Below are 13203 nucleotides of genomic sequence, written 5' to 3' on the forward strand. Positions count from 1 at the left end.
TGGTGTATGCAAAAGTTACATCTGAAGCACTAATTAGTCATTCCCATTTTGTAAACTCATACTGCTTTTATGGTGCGACTGCATCTAGCTCTCAGGGATATTGAAAGAACCAAACATCTGACTAAGAAAGAAGGACCCTGCACAATTAATTATCAATATAAAAGCATCACCATTTACCAAATAAAGGCTTGTTGGAGTAAGCATCTACATACTTGTTCCTGTGAAAGATTAATTTATTAGTGAAAGCTCTTTAGAGACTTACAAGCATTGTTACAAAAAATAAAAAAGGGAACATGACAGCATATACCAGCAATCTCTTAATGAGTCTTGACACAAAAGACCTGTGTTAATAGACCATGTAACCACACCATGATTCTCTGTTTTCAAAACCATTAAGAAAATGAAAAATGCTGGGAACAAACAACTAGATGACAAACTAGATGTTATGCCTTAAAGCCAGCAGATCTCAGAAATGTTAAGAAGTATGTGCTCTCTCAAGAGAAATTGGGAACATGTCCCCAAATCCCTGCCCCTAGACCAATTGTACATGCACTGTAACCATTACTTGCTAAGCCAGCAGTGTTCACCCAAGCATGTCAGGACTGGCTGTGATGTAATTAAGACCTGCTGGATGGGGCTTTCACCTGCCTCCTCCATGATACTACCATATAGGTTCACTATCATGCTAAAAGCAATTAATTCTGAGCCCTCACGTGTCCGTTGCCTTTATTCCACATGCATGTATCGTACAATCAGTATGCATGAAATGTACGAAATGAACACCAACACAAAAAAAAGCCAACATACATACAATCTCAGACCTGTGACTGCACCCACACAAAATAATATACTAGACAACACAAATGTGCAAATACTATCACAAAACTGTCAGCCTACACGCACAGTGCTACAGCCGCAGGCCTCATTCAGCGAGGGACTCCAGCTGTGCTCAGAAGCTTCCTCCCTCCCTCTCAATCATGCCACACTGATTTTAAGAACCTGCCGCTTGGCAGCTTTTCATTTCATGCAATTACGTCTGAAAGCACTGCTTATTTCTGCTAAGCTAAAGCCACAACTGGGTGAACATTTTGTCCCGCTACATGATGATCATCACATTTTGTGTGAAGTCATACGACTGTTGTAGTAGCATGTACTGTACATGAATTATGCAAAATGTATAGAAAACATTTCATGCTTCCCTGAATCCTCAGGCATCAACAGAAACATGAGCAAAAGAATGAAATCTATATTATAATTAAGATTCCTGCTTTGATGTTAATAAAATTAAGAGCAGGTGCACTACATGGGCAACAATGAGACAACCCCCAAAACAAGAATGGTTTTACAGGTGGAGGCCACTGATTTCTTCCCTCTTCATCTTTTCTGACTGTTTTTTCACTAGTTTTGCATTTGGCTAGGGTCAGTGTCACTACTGGTAGCATGAGGTGATACCTGGACCCTTCAGAGGTTGCACAGGTAGTCCAACTCCTCCAGGATGGCACATCAAGATGTGCCATTGCCAGAAGGTTTGCCGTGTCTCCCAGCACAGTTTCAAGAGCATGTAGGAGATTCCAAAAGACAGGCAGTTACTCTGGGAGCACTGGGCAGGGCCGTAGAAGGTCCTTAACCCAATCAGCAGGACCTGTATCTGCTCCTTTGTGCAAGGAGGAGCAGGATGAGTACTGCCAGAGCTCTACAACATGACCTCCAGCAGCCACTAGTGTGAATGTCTCTGACCAAACAATCAGAAGCAGACTTCATGAGGGTGGCCTGAAGGCCAGACACCCACTACTGGACCCTGTGCTCACTCCCTGGAACCGTGGAACTCGACTGCCATTTGCGATAGAATACCAGAACAGGAGATCCCCCAGGACACCATCCACTGTCTCATTAGAAGCATGACCCGATGTTAACAGGTATGCATACAAGCACGTGGGGGCCATACAAACTACTGAGTACCATTTTGAGTTGCTGCAAAGAGATGTTGGAAAAATGGACTAGCCTGCCATATCATTTTTTCACTTTGATTTTTCAGGGTGTCTTTGAATTCAGCCCTCTGTAGGTTGATACTTTTCATTTCCATCAAAAGATGTGGCATCCTTTCATTCCTGACACATTACTCGGTCCATATCCTGCAAGATTTTTTTTTTCCCCCATTGAGATCTGATGTGTTTTCAAAGCATTCCTTTAATTTTCTTGAGCAGTGCATGACTAACACTGACCAAAAGGTGCAAGTAAAGCCCACTGCCAAGACAATATTAAAACTTGGAAAAAACACAACTTTCCACAGTTGAATGAGAATATTGTTTGGCCCTGCAGCTTTTGTCCTCACCCGGAGCTTGGATCTGTTATCCACTGATGTCAGGCCACATGGCAAAAACCTTGGAGTGATATTTGCACTGTAAAATTTGACAAACAGATCAGCTCAGTGAAAAATGTATTCAGACACTCTCTGTCTTTTAGCACATTCATACCCTCGCAGCTACTGCTGTTCTCTAGTTTCATATGAATCAGCTATTGGTTATTGTTCAAACGTGGAAAAGGCACCACATCATACAAATGCTAGCCTCTTTGTTCCAAATTCTAAAATTCTACTGTTTGCCATCACACCTCTGCACGTTCTCTGAGAACTTCCCCCACAGAAATGTGCAATCCCCCAGAGCACTGCTAAACCCCTCAGATCCTCCCACTAGGGCTATCACCACAACAACACTTAAAATGCAGTAGCTGCCCAAAATAAATGAAGTTGCTCCTCTTGTTTATCTAAATAAATTTATGCTTTTTTTTGTTGTTTTGTTGTTTTTTCCACTCACAGTCTGTAACATTTGACTGTCTTTCATACATCAGGAAGAAACAGGCATACCCCAAAATAAAATAGCTCCCATTCATATTTCAGTCAACAGTGAGTAGGATATAAAGTTCAAGTCCTGAATTTTCTCACCTGTTTGCAACATCGCAGCACCATCTGCCCTGCTTCTATGTGCAACTTTAAATCAGGATCCACAGCTCCTTTGTTACATCTTTAGTTTATGTCCAACAAACCAGCCTGTGGACATGCAGTCTTCTCCCTTGACCTTTTAGCTTTCTCAGAAAAAGAAAAAAAAACACAAATTATTATTTTATCCCTTTGTAGTTTTTGGACAGCTAGAGGTGAAGGTGGACGTAAGCTGGTATCCTATATGTGTATTGGCTGAGGCAAACAGAGGCAGTATTTTTTTTAAAGCTGCATGAGGAGACTGCAGTCAACTGGCTCAAAGTATTTTTCAGGCACCTTATTTGACTTTTGGGTGAGTTTTACCATTTCTGGTCTCTTTCAAACTTAACCTTAGGCAAGCCTGATTTGCTGCTTTTTAAGTTTACTTATGAAGCATCACAGGATTGAGATTTGGAAGGAATGAAATTCACATTTTCTTCCTACCCCACTGTCCTTAAACTTTCCTTTTCTAGCAGCCAGCACAAAAAAAAATGATTTTTCTTCCCCAATCCACATTGCATTCCTTTTTAAGAATTTATTCACACCAAGAAGATCACATTTGAGACTTTAGAGAGGTTAGAAAACATCTAACATGGTCCAAATGTATTCCATTAGAAGTTGTAAATATATGTTCACAAGAATCATTTAAAATGTCTGTTTATTTCTTTTTTTAATATTTCAAATGCTTTGAGAAGAATTCAAGCTGCATCAAATGTTAATTTTTTCAGTTTTATCATGTGAAACTGACTGTAAATACAACAAATCTATTTTTCATGGACTACAATTTTATCAAAGCCATTTTGTTTTTGCTTGATACAAGAGAAGCGATGGGTCTATCTTGCATGGTCCAAACAGTAGCAACACAAAGTAAAACATACCTGTTACTTTGACTCTAAATGGGGCTGTTACTGTATCCACACAAATAACATATCTGCATGGAGGAAGAGCTGAAAGTAGTAGTAGACTATAAACTTATTAGGAAAATGGTTACTGAGGTAATAAATCAAGTGAAAAGCAGGGTTATTTTATGCAATCAGACTTCTGGCCATTGCAAATAATGAACGTTTAATGCACTTCAACAATGGTTTCACTGTACAGACCTGGAGGGTGCATATATCTATACGTATTTGGCAGTAAACACAGTCTCTTTTTTAAGACATTGTTTTTACAACAGAAACTGTATGTTTTCCTCAGATGCTTCACTGTAAACACCAACTAATAACCTATACCACATAATGTATTCCTGATCCAGTCTATAAAAATGTTGAAGCTGCATCACCTCCCTTTCCTTGCCTGTGGATAAAAAGTCCTTATATTTAACCATTTCAATTTTCTTTTATTATTCTGTTTTAATTATTGACTTTTGCACTTCACAAAGATGAAATGAAAAATGAAGTGAAGTAAAACACTAACCATTCCAGACCAAGTCTCAGTCACATATTTTTATTATCGATCATAAAGTTGGCACCTTTGGTGCATTTTGATAAGAGCAATTGCATTCTAGCTATTTAATAAATTATATATGGAATTAGGGTTCGCTTATAAACCTGTTATGAAAATGCTTTAGGCTATTACTTTGTGGCTTGATAACCAAACCTTCATCGCCCGAAGGTTGCATGCCTCCGCCAACCAGCAAGCTGTAGTTTACAACCATTTCTGTCCAGTTCCATTTAAATGCTGTTTATAGTGAAGAATCTGGAGGAATTTAATAGGTTAATTGTAAATTCAGTATCTGTCCAAATGTCAAATGTGGTTCAAAATTCCCTTTCTGTTTAAGAGAAGGTATTAAATAACACCCAAAAAAAAAAAGTTTACACAGAACATTATTATGTGATAGTGAACGTGACCTTGAACCTCCTGGATAAAAGAAAGGTCATAAATTCATAATTCAAATCCATTTAGACTTTAGTGTGATTTACTTTTCCATAATTCAACAATTAGTGAGATGTTGTGTTAAGGTCAAAAATGTGTTTTGTGACATTAGGTTGACCTTGAAACAAAAAATTCCACACAGTTCCTCCTTGAGTTGAACTGGACCTTTGCACCAAAATTGAGGAAATTCCTTCAGGGTATTGAAGCAATATTGCAGACTCAAAAACATCATGCCTGTGGCCAGAGCTGTTGTGAGAGGGAAGGCATAAAAATAATACAGCTGAAACCTGGCTTAGTGCAAAAACAAATATTTAATCAAAGATAGTTGAATTTACTAAAGTAACACAATGCTGACCTTTTTTGGCTTCAATAGAACTGAGAATCGGCATCTGGAATGTGTATAAAATAATTATGTGTAAAAAAGAAATAAATAAAAAGAAAAACTATATAATGAACACTCTACAGCTCTTTTTTGTCCATTGTGAAACAATGTATAGGCTGGGATTATTGATTATTGATGTAGAGCAAATTTTTCAGGTTCAAGGCTTACTCCCATTTCTTCTGCATTACTCATTAAGCAATAGAGGGATCCCCTGCTTCACATCTGTTCCTGAACAATTGCATTCACAATATACTATATAATTGGGGATTTGCTATTTATTTTATTATTTTTTTTTTTGTAATATAAAAGATGTTAAAATGCCCAATCTCATGGAGCCTGAAGTGAGCCATGGGATGATTCTATGAATGCAGTGCATGTGTGAACATAACTTCCAGAAATTTATTTAATCAAACAGTTTTGGTCATTTAGTTGGTACAATGGTGATTCTTGTGTCAAGGTCCTTGGTCACAATGCAACATTAACAGAACTACTTGATAACAAACAAGTCAATGACCCTTGAGAAAGGCCTCAGACAAGCTGCCCCCTTAGTGCTTCAGTGACAAATGATGTAGTCACCAACCAAGGCCAACCAGACTCAACATTCATTTAGGCTTGCCCACAGGCAAATGGAGGACATGGCACTTTCTGATTACTTTATATTGACTCTTTTCTTTTAGCCTGGAGAGGTGAAGTCCACTGAGGCCACTCTACCAAAAGCCAACAATCTAGGACTTAGCGTTAGGTACCACATACTGTTAGTTTCTAAGCTCATCTAGAAGAAAACGATGTTTTTAAGCATCTCTACAGGCTAGACTGGCAATTTGTAGTTAGTATCTAGCTCGATCAGTTACAGATGCTGCATGCATGAAACATAAGTTGAAGTTTAAAACTTACAAATGTTTGAAAATAAATTCCCTGGTCTTGCAAATTCAACAAAGCAAGTATTGTAATTGTGTATTATGTAGTTTGGAAAACACTAAACCAAGCAAAACTAAAGGCTGGAAATTCACGTTGTACAAAAGTGCAAGTAAAGTGCAAAGTAGTTTGTTTTTTAGCTGGTTTATTGGTGACTTGGAACCAAACAAATGTGAAAGCTCTGGCAGAATGCGTTTTCCTTTCCTGACCTTTCCCACACCGAGCCAATCTCGACAGATTATCTAACATGGGGAAGGTTTACACAATGACTGACACTGCTGCACACTTCTGTCTCAAGAACATCCTTATGCAGCAGCTCAGTCCTAGTAGTGACATTTCTAGTAGTCCTAGTAGTGTTTCATTGCTCTAAGTGGTTATAGGTTTATCCCACAACATCCAGATGCCTTTCAGCGTGGGCCTCATTTATAATGCTCCTTGGAAATCAAAACTCGATATCAGGGTTATACCCATTTCAAATCTGCTCTTTTGTGTTACCAGGTTTTTGTTGCCACAGAGACTTACACTCACTGCTCTTCAGTTTACAGTTGAAGACTAGGGAAATCCTCAGGACCTATAAGTGGCGGCAGTTTGTTTTCCATATAGTGTGTGAGATATTTTATTCCGAGGTTTCATTGCAAGCGACTTCTCACTGACTACAGATGTGCCATAATAAAAACATTACAAATCTATATTCACTCAACCAGACTTAATATATTGTAGTAGTCAAGAAGAAGTCAGTGAGCTCTGAATTAACTGCCCTCAGAGGCCTCTGGGTGACCATCCCCTCATACCACCTTTGATTACTGCAAATCTAACCTTATGACCTGCCAGCACTTTGATCAGACCAGGCTCCAAGATGCTTGATGTGTGCACCCGCATTGCTGCCCATCCACATCCATTCCGTCACACTTTCTGACAGAAAATTATAGATTATGTTTTATGTTTTGTGTGTGTATCTGCATGTGTGGGTCGGTAAAGCTGTGAGGAGACATTCTCAAAGAGTGTTTTCTTTCCTCTCCACCTCAGCACCTATGGTGTTCATATGTACATGCTGACTGGATATTTTCTATGCAATGCGCATTGGGCTCAGCATATGCTTACACATACTGTAAGCTTACACTCTGGAAGAATTTTATATATACATTTTCTACTAAAAGCAGCAGTGACATTTTTTTTTTAAGCAATGAACACATTTCATTGCAACTCTGCGAAGGCATAAACTGTGAAGGACACATTTTAGACGGATGTGCCAGCTGTATGATGTGCCTCTCATCTGCTCTATAAACCTTGCAAATGGCAGGCAAAATCCCACCAAGATTTAAAAATTTCACTCGACTTTGCTGAGACTTTCATTGCTGCACACTTAAATAAACACAAATGAAGGCATAAAAAAGACACCTATATGATCTGCAGCTACAGGTGTGTATAGAAAAAAATAGTGAAAAATATGCCTGTAATTTACATTGCATGCACTCTTGCATCCTGCTCAGCTCCCATTGATATTCAGTGGTTGAGATCTGGTGACTACAAAGGCAAAAAGAGTATGATTTACATCATTTTACTGCTCATCAAACCATTCGGTGACCCCTTGTACCTTATGGATGGAAATGTTTCATCACAAGATAAAAGTGATCAGTTCAACAGCAATTCTGTATTGATTTGCCGTCACCCTTCTCTCTAATGGGATCCCTAACTCAAGGGGTCAACGTTTTTCCTTTAATCTGTCGCCCTTCTGTATTTCACTGCAATTATCAAAAAAGGGACAACACAGAAGATGTGTGCTCTGTTTTCAAACCCTGGATTACATAATGCTGCAAGTTAATCTCACCTCAGGCAGCCACAATGTACAAACGGTAGCAGTAATCCTTCAGTGACTGCACCACTGCTACATTTAAAACTTTACTTACATGGCTTTTAATGGCTTTTTAGGGCACTATAATAATCATGAGCTGGGATTCCCTTTGGATAATGTTAAAAGCAGTTATTTTAGACTGCTAGCTTGAAAGGGAGAAGAAGACATTTGGATTTTGGGATAATAGTGGAAATAAGCAAGTATGAAAAGAATGTGCTTGGAAAACAATTCTATAGCTTGGATAGGAGGTAGCCAGCCCTATTTTGAGATACTGGGTATCTGAAAGCATTGAAGAAGATGTACTATGCCAAGCTAGATTAGACTATGGGGCCTCTGGGCCTCAGAAAGATCCAGACTGAAAGTGCACTAGTGGAAACAGTCTGTGTTTGACTGTTTGAGAGATTCATTATCTTATCAGATGCATATATTATGTTGCAATGCCCTTCTGAGTCATGAAGTATGTGTGTGGGCAATTAAACTGAAGAATAAAGAAATAACACTGCCACTACATGAAGAAGCAGGATTGTTCCCAGTGGTCCCAACAAGAGTTCAGTTTTACTGTTAGCACAGCAATAAAACTGGAAAGTAAAAATGTATGCAATCTTCTGTTTGGGAGTCACATTAAAAGCACTAGATAAAAAATAAAGAAATATACTTTTAACTCAACAACGGCGCACAATCAAGTTTCTTTGATACAAAAGTGTTAAATTTGTAAAACTGAGTGATATTTGTTCTGCTTGTATTTATTGAGGTTATGCACCTTTATGTAGTGAAATGTATTTATTTGCACTGAAACACTCAGAGATGACTGATGTACACAAAAAGATTGCCATTTGATAACTCACAACTGCTAAAGGTGCTTTTCAAGCAGAAATACAAGCAACAGTCCTAAACTTCTGCATCGTGAAATTTGCTCTGTTTATTTGACTTTAAATGTTATTTAGTGACAAAAGCTTCAGCTTTCTGTGTCTTAATAATTAATTAAAAACATGCATTATTAATACAAAGGAAGTGAAGGAAAATATTTTTTTTTTTGATCAGGAGGGCCACAAATATCCTTTTGGATTCATAAGTAAGTAAATTACTTGCAAAACAAACTGGCTCAAACTGTGTTTTTAAGTTTTAAGACTTCTTTGTATTATGCAACATCCATACCAATTTAACCTCGAATGCAGCTTATGTTATTGGACATTCATATGATTGTGCAATATGGTTATTTTTCCAGTACAATTGTCCTATTCCCTCAACAAATACACATTTTTTCAGATTTTAAAATATACAACAGTAATGTCATGCTGTAAAACTGTTTTTTTTTTCATATAAAGAAATTAACATAACTGCATCTTTATACTATTAGTCAGCTAAGTTTAGTATAACAATAATTTTGTTATATGGACCCTTTAAATAAGAATAAAGACTACAATGGGTGTGGGAGTGATTCTGCAGTCTACACACGCACACACACCTTTCCACCGTTTCACAGGAATTACATTAATTTTCTGAAGTCCTACTCTAATTCAAAGCTTACTAAGTATTCTTACTAAAATAGAACGATATTGCAATATTCCTTTTGTCCCCAAAAGGGACTCTAAACAGATTTACATGCCAGCAACCGCAGTAATACCATTATACTTTTTCAAAGTTTTTAAATTATCTCTTGCCCATTGAGCAGGGATGAAAGGATATTTTCAGATAAACATGAATAATGAAAACTGAAATTGAAGCATATTTCCTGAGAATTTTAATTTAATTTGAGCCTCGTATTTATCTTGTTTACAAACTGTGTCATCCAATGTAGTATAGTAATTGCGCCATAATATCTGTTAGAAGGATGGGGGCACGAGTTTGCCTTTATCATTAATTTTAACTGGGACAGAAGTGCTAGTGTTGAAACAGACCTTATGAATAATTAATTCTGGATCATGCAGATGAAGGGCTGGCTGCCTGATGACTGCTAGCAAAGTGAACAGATTATTCTCTGAGTCACCTACCATGAATTGAACAGTCTAAGCTCCCTCTCTCATTCAAGGTCACTGTGAGCTCAATACAGCTGACATCTAAAATTCCTCAGATGTCTTCAAAGTATTCACCCCCAACCTGCATCCGCATCCTGTATTGCTTCCTTAAATAAGTTTAGTTCATTTTTTTTGGTTTTGTTTTTTTTGTATAAAGTGATGAAAATGCATAAACAGAACACATCAAACAGAAAGCATATAACCTTGCAAATTTGGAATGACTTTAATGCCAGACACAGATGAACCAAGACCCTTAGAATAAGAATGTACCTGCTGCTGCGATGACTGCATTTCATAAAAATGTTTGCTTTTGTTTACAGATTTTATTAAAATGAATGTCTGAGATACAACATGTTGGGAGTCTTACGAAACAAAGCCATTAATTCAAGAATGCATCTAAGTGAAAATTTGAGCCCTATAGTTAAAAAATGTGAGCATATACAGTTATTCCTGCTTTTGCAGAAATCTATGTATCTTACTTTGGCTGTCCATCAAGTTTCTTTTGTTTTTGTAGGCAATGTTTGTAACTATATACATTATGTCTGAGGATTGGATTTCATCTGCAAGCAATTCCTTCTTCATTCTGTGATCCGACCGGTCTGGTAATCTAGTTTCATCGTCTGTCATTAATGTAAAAGGGTCGTGGGTGTAAGACAGCCATTTTGAGTGAAGGTCAGGCATCTGTTGCACAGAGATTAAGAAAGATCAGAAGATCATAAATGCTTTCAATCTAGGTTTCAGGAGGGACTGAAATGACCTCCTTTTTTTAGCTCAATCACACATGAAGTCCCCGAACAGCCTTTACTGTCCGCCTCCCTCTCTCTCTCTCTCTCTCTCCCTCTCTCTCTCTCTCTCCCTCTCCGTCTCCCCCTCTCTCTCCGTCTTCCCCTTTTCCTCTCAGTCTCTCTATTACTTTCACCTCCCTGGAGCTCATCAGTTTTTCTAGGAAACAGTACTCAACTGTATCTTCAAAAAGCCTCTACAAAAAGAAAAAAGTGAATAAAGCAGGTTTAGGTCTACTGCCTACACCTACAAGGTCGCGCGTGTTTGTGCGTGTGTGTGTGTGTGTGTGTGTGTGTGTGTGTGTGTGTGTGTGTGTGTGTGTGTGTGTGTGTGTGTGTGTGTGTTCTTTATGAGGAGTTTTTTTTTTTTTTTGTACTCATTTTCTTGCAGTACTATGCTTCTATACTACGGCGATTCTAGTAATTTCCCCAAAAAGCAGAATACTGCAATCACAACAAACAGCACTCCTGTAAATCTGGCTTTTGTTCTATACCATCTTCATCTGATGGGGAAATGAATATTAGTTGGCTTTCTTTAAAAGAGAACAGAACAGTGCTAGAGGCCAACACTTGGCACAAGTTCTATCATTGCTGCTGATTAATCATTTTGGCTGCTGATTTTAATAAAAATACATAAATACAAAAAGTTTAGCAGTAACTACAAAACCTTGTGTTTAAAAAAAAAAAATGCTGGTTGCTTTTGCTGCTTTCTACTGTCCACATGAAGGTCAGCTACAGAACAGCTGGGATAAAGCTGGCAGGGATCAGTGTCTTGCTCAAGGATGCTTAAGCAGGGCGAATGCTTACCAACATTGAAGCTTAAACCTCCAGTTGAGGGATGGTGTCCTTTTCACAGTGGCGCCCGGCCACCTCTAAACACCATGCATCCGAGCTGGCTAAAGTAGCTTTAGTCTAAGAGATACTAGTACATGAAGGGGAAAGTCCAGTTATTTGCAGTATCATTTCAGTGAGTCTGCTTTATGCAAATGACAAAAAAATTAACCTTGAAGACTAAATAAACTATATTATTTATTTCATTAAGTGAAAATTGTAATATTTTATTTTAATGGCAGAAGTAATTATTACCCTAAACAAAAGCCCTTCTTGAACGCTGACGATCCTCATAGTTCCCGTGTAATGTATAAAATAATAAGGTAGTAAAATGAAGTACCTGCACTCTTACTGAAAAAGGCACCATAAATGCAACACCACTTACTGATTTTATCAATCAAATGACCTGTCTCATTTACCTTAGGATAAACTATATAATATACAGGGGTTGGACAATGAAACTGAAACACCTGGTTTTAGACCACAATAATTTATTAGTATGGTGTAGGGCCTCCTTTTGCAGCCAATTCAGCGTCAATTCGTCTTGGGAATGACATATACAAGTCCTGCACAGTGGTCAGAGGGATTTTAAGCCATTCTTCTTGCAGGATAGTGGCCAGGTCATGACGTGATGCTGGTGGAGGAAAACGTTTCCTGACTCGCTCCTCCAAAACACCCCAAAGTGGCTCAATAATATTTAGATCTGGTGACTGTGCAGGCCATGGGAGATGTTCAACTTCACTTTCATGAAACCAATCTTTCAGCAGTCTTGCTGTGTGTATTGGTGCATTGTCATCCTGATACACGGCACCGCCTTCAGGATACAATGTTTGAACCATTGGATGCACATGGTCCTCCAGAATGGTTCGGTAGTCCTTGGCAGTGACTCGCCCATCTAGCACAAGTATTGGGCCAAGGGAATGCCATGATATGGCAGCCCAAACCATCACTGATCCACCCCCATGATTCACTCTGGGCATGCAACAGTCTGGGTGGTACGCTTCTTTGGGGCTTCTCCACACTGTAATTCTCCCGGATGTGGGGAAAACAGTAAAGGTGGACTCATCAGAGAACAATACATGTTTCACATTGTCCACAGCCCAAGATTTGCGCTCGTTGCACCATTGAAACCGATGTTTGGCATTGGCACGAGTGACCAAAGGTTTGGCTATAGCAGCCCAGCCGTGTATATTGACCCTGTGGAGCTCCCGACGGAAAGTTTTGGTGGAAACAGGAGAGTTGAGGTGCAAATTTAATTCTGCCGTGATTTGGGCAGCCGTGGTTTTATGTTTTTTGGATACAATCGGGGTTAGCACCCGAACATCCCTTTCAGACAGCTTGCGTCCACAGTTAATCCTGTTGGATGCGGTTCATCCTTCTTGGTGGTATGCTGACATTACCCTGGATACCGTGGCTCTTGATACATCACAAAGACTTGCTGTCTTGGTCACAGATGCGCCAGCAAGACGTGCACCAACAATTTATCCTCTTTTGAACTCTGATATGTCACCCATAATATTGTGTGCATTGCAATATTTTGAGCAAAACTGTGCTCTTACCCTGCTAATTGAACCTTCACA

The 13203-nt window shown here is 38.7% G+C and overlaps 1 protein-coding gene across 1 annotated transcript in view; it reads right to left on the reverse strand.

The window, feature by feature from the left end:
* Positions 1-13203, reverse strand: part of nrg3b (neuregulin 3b) — a 209522-nt gene that overhangs the window by 161252 nt on the left and 35067 nt on the right. The window lies entirely within an intron of this gene.

Source organism: Archocentrus centrarchus, chromosome 19 (genome assembly GCF_007364275.1).
Source record: "Archocentrus centrarchus isolate MPI-CPG fArcCen1 chromosome 19, fArcCen1, whole genome shotgun sequence".
Lineage (NCBI taxonomy): Eukaryota > Metazoa > Chordata > Actinopteri > Cichliformes > Cichlidae > Archocentrus > Archocentrus centrarchus.